General features: G+C 33.0%; 1 non-coding gene across 1 annotated transcript; it reads right to left on the bottom strand.

Annotated features, from left to right (window-relative positions):
- Nucleotides 1-1,157: 1,157 nt before the first annotated feature.
- Trnag-gcc lies at nucleotides 1,158-1,228 on the bottom strand. Its single transcript has one exon. It is a non-coding gene; the product is annotated as a tRNA-Gly (tRNA).
- Between the last annotated feature and the right edge of the window lie 6,506 nt (nucleotides 1,229-7,734).

Raw genomic sequence — 7,734 nt, 5'->3', positions numbered from 1 at the left:
TGTAAACGGAATGAGCTTCACTGATTTCACGTAAATGTTTATACATTACCAAAGATTTTAACAGTCAGATAAGCTAATCGGAAAATAATATTAAGAAACTATTAATATTGTCTGTCTAACTCAAGATGCAATAAATATATAAATTTTGATTATAATTATTATTATCAAAATTTGATTTTAAATGGACGCTAACCTGTGTTCAATTTTCTCAGAATCCAGCTTTTGCTAAAGTCTAAGTATTTCTATAAAGAACAATAATTATCTAAACTCTTCAAATTCAATTTGAAAATCTGTTAACAATGTACTAGCCGCTTTATTGGTTGATTGAGTTGTCTTAAAATTATAGTTATGAAACAACTCAATATTGAAGTTATAAATGTTTTCTCTTCTCTTTTCTTAGGAAGTTGTTATATCTATAATCTTTCCTTTTTTCTGTGTTAGCAAGGAAAGCAATACCTATTATTTTAAATTAATAATTTTAGATCGATAGTATGTACGTTTTGCAGTTGAGATTATAAATATAAATATTTCTTATTCATTTGTATCTAAAATAAATTTATTTTCACTAGTGTAATAAGCGTCCTTTAAAATTGAACAAAGTATACATTACACAATAAAATATTGTGTGTATACAGTATTACATTTATTTTAATTTTTTTGAAAGTTTCTCTCTAATAAAAGTATATCTCAGTAAGTGGACGATCGGCATAAGAAAATATGCACCTGGTGGATTTAAAACGTGCAATTGATTTTAGAATAATGTGGTTCTTGGAACCGAGCGACACTGACCAATGCTTGCGATAGGAATATTGAAATGTTATCAACTTATCAGCTTATGAGGCAGTTTAAATATTTTAGTATAAAGTGTTTTCGAATAAGTCGGCTGTCGTTTTTGTGTTGTTGTATGTTATATTATGCGTGTAAGGAGATAGTGTTTTTAAGATGCTGTATGTTGATATAAATGTTGTAAATCTTTTCAGTATGGAGTATATTTTATCAGGAAAATTTTTTTTTGCAGAAGTAACATTGTCTAGATAAAAATGTGTTAAAAATTTTATGATATTTCTATTTATAAAAATAAACATTACATTGGTAAGTAAATAAAATTTTTAATATTGGCAAAGTAAAGGAAAAAAATTAAAAGCAAAAAGTAAATTTGCATCGGCCGGGAATCGAACCCGGGCCGCCCGCGTGGCAGGCGAGCATTCTACCACTGAACCACCGATGCTTATGATAGACTACCGAAATTGGGGATTAGTTCATTATTAATGCAAACGAAATAGCTAATAATAATTTAATTCTTCAATACGCGTGATACTGTGGTGATAAATTACAAACAATGAGACTTTTTAACAAGCGTAATTTACAAAATGTTCATGTACATAATTGTTTTCCATCGCTGGTGACTAAATACTGCAAAATTATATTTAATTTGGTTAAAGATTTTCAAAGATAATAAATACCAAATTGGGATGCATTCATAATTCTTTTTTTTTTCAACAATATCGTGGAATTGTAATTCTATTGTAATAACAATATCTACATTGTAATAAAGAAGGTCTAATTTTTTTTTTGCTTTTATGCATTATCATTATAGCTGCAAAATGATAAGAAACGAGGTTAAATAGGGTCGGGTCTCAAAATAAAAATCTATTACGTATTCAAAATACTGCAGTAATACACATTGAAAGCGAAGTACATCTTTATCGTAGGTCACTCCTAAATTTTCCCTACAAATCTATACTGGGGCGTTCTTCGCCATAAGTTGGATTCTTTCTCTTCATATTGTTTCTTTCCGATCAGCGATAAACTGAAAGGGTCCGATTTATCGACCCGTACCACGTTATTCTGACGTTTGCGATCCGTCGATCGTAGTCCAATGCGTGGATTTGAGACTAGCGTTCGATATTGTTCGGTTTGAAAAAGACTATGGTCTGAGAAATTGATGATTCAGGCAATTTCGATCATAGTAGGGGGTGAGAGAATGGAGTCGCAGGGCCAATTTATAGCTCATACAACGTCGGACGGCAGCCGAATGTAAATGAAAACCGTTTCGCAGTTTATTGAGTCGAAAGATGTTATAGTTTTTAGCGGAGCGACATCGCTCGTAAAGATTAGCTTTTTATCGAGTTCACTGTTTATTTGATTGGAAGCGATTGGAGGCTTTTGTTGAAACGTAGTCAATGGTTGTTTCAAATCATAAAATATGGGGATAATTTTTAATTTTTAAACTTACACATCATCACTACACAGTATAAAACAAAGTCACTTTCTCTGTCCCTATGTCTCTTTGTATGCTTAAATCTTTCAAACTACGCAATGGATTTTGATGCAGTTTTCTTTAATAGATAGAGTGATTCAAGAGGAAGGTTTTAGTATATTATTTATTAGGTTTAAGTCAAAGCGGGGGAAGCCGCGGGCGGTAAGCTAGTTTATTTAAATAAACTATACGTCTAAGTCCTGCAGTAGATAGTTTTTCCACTGCGCCGAGACATTCCAGTCTGAATATATTATAAGAGCAGCACGATCCGCTGAGATTAAGATATCGTAGGTCTGTCTCAGACGAGCTCGGAATTATTAATGACGCAGTGTTGCAATGCTCGGCAAATATAGCAACAGTTTGATACCAGCCACAAGTCTGTTGTATGAACTGCTCAATCTCTTCCGTGGTTTTTCCTCAGCACAGAGTATCAAGTCGCTACATTATAACCGTAGTCATTGAAATTAAAGATCAATTTTGATCTGTGCATGTATGACACTGGACACTGGCAGAATCCGTCTCTACTGGGATCGGGAAGGCCATAAACAAAAAAGAAGAAGAAGAAGAAGAAGTCTTGTTGTATTGGAATTCGAGATATGGAAAATTATATCAAAAAAATTCTGATGAAAAAACGTTCGTTTCGTTTTTTATGACATGGCTCGCGTTTAGCAATACGGAACAATTTTATGAAAAAAAGAGAAAAATAAATTTTGGATCCATCTTTAAAAACCCAATTAAAAAGGTATTTGAAAAACAAGTAAATAGTTTTTTTTAAGAAATTGGAATAGATCAGGTGGCCCCTTTTTCGGAGCCGGTAAAGATAATATTAGTGGGATTCATACAAATTCTTGCCCTTGGAAATTGTTTACAAAACATAGTGCCACCATTTGTAGTCATAAATGTTTCACAATATTCATAGTCCAAGCACCAATTCGTATAATCTGTGGATCGAATCCATGAATTTATCATTATCACGCTATATCGTTATGTAAATACCTCGAATGAATTATGGAAAGACGGATTAATTATTTCTCAGATGCAGTGCACGGGTCTTGCATAAAATATTTTAATTTAATCCCCCTGAATGCATTAAGAGCTCTTTTGAAGTTAATTGATTATTTTTGTTCCTTTTCAGATATTGCATGTCTAAGCAGTTTTGTGGTGTGTATAAATTTTTAATGAATTTATTAATTCGTTTGATTAAAGCCTTGTAACATCGAGATGGTTGTTTATGCTTGTTATAATGAAAATAAAGCAAGTTCGTAGTGGTGTGAGTGAAGTCCCATGTCCCCTAGTGGGGTAAGGGGCAGATGCATAATACATCTGTTTCACTGATCGGTTTTCTTTAGGGACAAGTAGGTGATCACTGATCAGCCTTCTGTGCCCTGCCAGAATGAGACATTTTTTTTTCTTCTTCTCCACCGGGAATCGAACCCAGGACCCCTCGGTTCTACGCTCACGCGCCAACCACTGTACCAAGGAGGCGGTCAAGTTTGTAGTGGTACTTATTTGCAATTTAATTCCTTTCAACAGTTTCTATACTGGGGTGTAGGTGTGATGGTACTTTGAACTAACCCTCTTCAACAGAATATATTTATGAAAATTTAATTTTATTAAGTTGTTTAAGCAATAAATACTCAACTTACTATTTACGTATTTAACTCTAATCTCAATTAAGTCAAATGTTTCGTCGATCATCCAATAAATCTACCCGAGGAATCAAAATGAAAAACTAAGTTCTATGGACATCTGTCAGATCATACTACTTACTTGTAAAATTTTAGTACTTTAATATTTAAAACATTTTCATAATTAATTAGAGTATACACCAATTACCTGTAACAAGAAACTGCACAAAAGTACAAAGTGTTATAATAAATCGTCTTCATACAAACAGGCCGTTAGCGTTAAGGTTTTAATTAAATTTCTCACAAAACACCCAACTTTAGCTATTTCCTATTAACTGTATTCCTATACATTGGTTGCTTGGTCAAATATTCAACTATGCATTCAGATTCAATATTATTATATTATTGTATGAAATCTTTGTTTGGTTTAAGATTGGTATACAATTAAGAAGAATGCTACGTTATTTTTAGGGTTTTTAGGGAATTATTTTAAACTAGCTTCCGCCCGCGACTCCGTCCGCGCGGATGTCGGTCTTCGCGTGGATGGTTTGTTTCTTCATTTTGAGTAACTCTGACAATGATCTTCTTAATATATATAAATCTCGTGTCACAATGTTTGTCCTCAATGGACTCCCAAACCACTTAACCGATTATAATAAAATTCGCACACCATGTGCAGTTCGATCCAACTTGAGAGATAGGATAGTTTAAACATGTAGGTACCACGGGCGAAGCCGGGGCGGACCACTAGTATCTTATAAATATATATTGGACCCAAATACGGCTAGGCCTATAATAATACGCAACGTGTGTTCGCGGTTCTACAGAACAACGTCTATGGATAAAACTGAAAAGATTAATTTTTTTCTACGTATTTTATTTAAAAAGTATCCTATTATACGCCCAGGATAATAAGGTATAATTATACCAAGTTTCATCGAAATCGAACCGTTAGTTTTCACGTGATGCAGACAGACAGACAAAAAAATTTTTAAACACATATTTGGGTTTGGTATCGATCCAGTAACACCCCCTGGTATTTATTTTTTCAATATTTTCAACTTATTTTCAATGTACAGAATTGACCCTTCTACAGATTTATTATATGTATAGACTAGCTTTCCGCCCGCAACTTCACCTGAGTTTTCAAAGAAAAACACGCATAGTTCCCGTTCCCGTGGGATTTCCGGGATAAAATCTATCCTGTGTGCTAATCCAAGTTGCCCTCTATATATGTGCTAAATTTCATTGTAATCGGTTCTGTAGTATTTGCGTGAAAGAGTAACAAACACACACACACACATCCTTACAAACTTTCGCATTTATAATATTAGAAGGATTTAGTTTTAGTTATTTATTCTATGTCTGTTGCATGCCCATCTGACTTTGTTATTTTATAACCTTTTTATCTTCTAGGGAATATCCCATCAAAAACCGTTCAATCGTTCCGAACATGATGCCCTGGAAGTAAAAGTCTGACAATAAGTATGTTTAAAATGTACAATTATTGGATAAACCCAGTTTAAGGGATCTGACGAACACTTCTACTACTACTACATCGATGAAAGATGACGTATAAATTAATTTAAATCAAACAGAAATACGTTTATTCTATGATTTGAACGTATGTAATCTAGAAAGCGAATAAAACTATCGACATCTTTCATCTTTGTTAGATACGCTCGAGCAATTGTCGCAAAAAGGTTAAATTTTATTGTCTAAATTTCCGTTCACAGGAGCAAGAATGAAAGAGCAGTGTTTAATTACATTATGACCAATTCCTATCCTTTGAATACGACGAAATACGCCAGCTATTTGCGAACTAAATTGGATTGTTTCGGCGACAATAGATATAGCGAATGTATTTTCGACTTTCGTTAGTTGCACTTTTGAGCAAGGCTTTGGGAATTTAATGCTTGTGTTGTTAACATAAGGTCTTATACAATTTGAAGAATCGAAAGAATTTTAGGTTATATTATTAAAGTGAAGTTTATTTTAAAGGTTATTTTGTCGAATTATTACGGCACGGCATCTGTGTCATACTATTAATTCTATACTACTTTTAATCCATTATTCCGCAACGCCGTACAAAAATCATAGAGACACGGGGAGAAAATCTCTACGTGAACTTTCGAATTCTCATCTGCACTCAGGTGGACAGCTTACAAGTGACGTCATGCTGAATCTTATTATTTTATGCTCTTATATCGTTCTAGATAGGTCACCTGGTGGGTCAAATGACCCATAATTTTTTCAACACGGGCCTGTAGTCTAGTAGGTATCATGTTTAGTAGTTAGTTTTTTTTAAATGCCCGGTAAAATTTTATAATTATGAATACTGGCACTTTAAAATTAACACAGTAGACAAATGTATTTATACACAAAAAATATTGACGTCTTTATGCCACCGATTTAATAATTAAATTCAGCAGTTTTCAAGAATTAGAATAATTCTGAATTCATCTATTTTAATTTATTTTAATTGTGTTCTCGTAGTAGAGCAAATACAGACCACATTGCGCTCACCTATTCTATATTAAACCACAATAGTACCAAAATCCTTTACTTTGACGATTTCTACTAAAACAGTTGTTCGTTCAATTGTGGAACTTTATGATCGACTTTGACCTCAAGTTTTATAGATAGTTTTGGTACGATTCGGTATGAATGGGCCAGTTTGAAACGAAACGACGAGTTAAAAACTCTAGTGTATGTGACCGAAATGACACGTTTGCGTTTGTTCTATGCTGAATATCTTTGGTAAAGGAATAGCATAAATGAATAGAATCTGTCTGCACAGACATTATGCAGTTATTGTTCAATTATGTACCTATCTATAGGTAATCGCAGATATGTTTTGTTTCAGAGAAATCTTTTCGCAATTCCATGAAATAGTGGATGTTGTTTTTATTCTAGGGAGAATTAAAATAAATTATTCAAATTAACTTTATTTCTCGTATCACAGTTATGTCTAAGAATTTCAACTCACTGCTTTCAATTTATTACTGAAATAACTTTGCCAAGTGGGCTCGCAATGAAAATACCTACATTTATTCTTATGAATTATGTTGTTATTAAAAAATAATAAATGTCATCTAGTTTTTTCAGAGAACAAGTTACATATTTTATAAAAGGTACATAAAAAATAAATATTAGGTTAAAAAAAAGAATAACTACGATCCCATTCTAGCATATAGCAGCCTTAGGTACCAGGGGCGCAACGTCAAAGGAGGGATATTTTATTAAACTTAAACAATAGTATGTATTAGGTTAAAAAAAAAAGAAAAACTACGATCCCTTTCAAGCACATAGCAGGCTGAGGTACCAGGGGCGCAGCGTCAAAGGAGAGATCAGGAACGCGGAAGCACGCTGCACTCAACATCCTGCTGATAATCATTTCCGCTTCGTCCTGGATCACTCGCAATGATGAGACCAGGTGAAATAAATGAATTGTTGGATACCTTTTTTATTTCATTCCTAAACCACTATTTTTGTAATACGTTTTCCTTGTCTTAAATTTTGAATGATTTTGTATCCTACTAGATCACCCGTTTTGATAAGTTTCAAGTATTAGAAATAAATGGAGTTTGTAAAAACATTAACACAGAAAAAAAACTGTGGACTGTTTTGCCGCGCTTTTCTGTTTAACGTTTGTTCATATTGAAACTGCACAAATAAATAAATATCAATTTTATTTTTTTTTTGTCGCTTTATTTGTTTTCATTTTCGAATGTATCACAAAATTAATTAATTCCAACAAATACACACTAAACTTTGAATAGGCAGTAAAAATATTGTTAGTACACAATTCAAACTTATTACGGCATAAAACCAATAGGTAATTGA

This window comes from Colias croceus, chromosome 3 (genome assembly GCF_905220415.1).
Source record: "Colias croceus chromosome 3, ilColCroc2.1".
In the NCBI taxonomy this organism is placed as follows: domain Eukaryota; kingdom Metazoa; phylum Arthropoda; class Insecta; order Lepidoptera; family Pieridae; genus Colias; species Colias croceus.
Note: the sequence above shows the minus strand (reverse complement) of the source record. Positions and strands in the feature narration are given on the sequence as shown.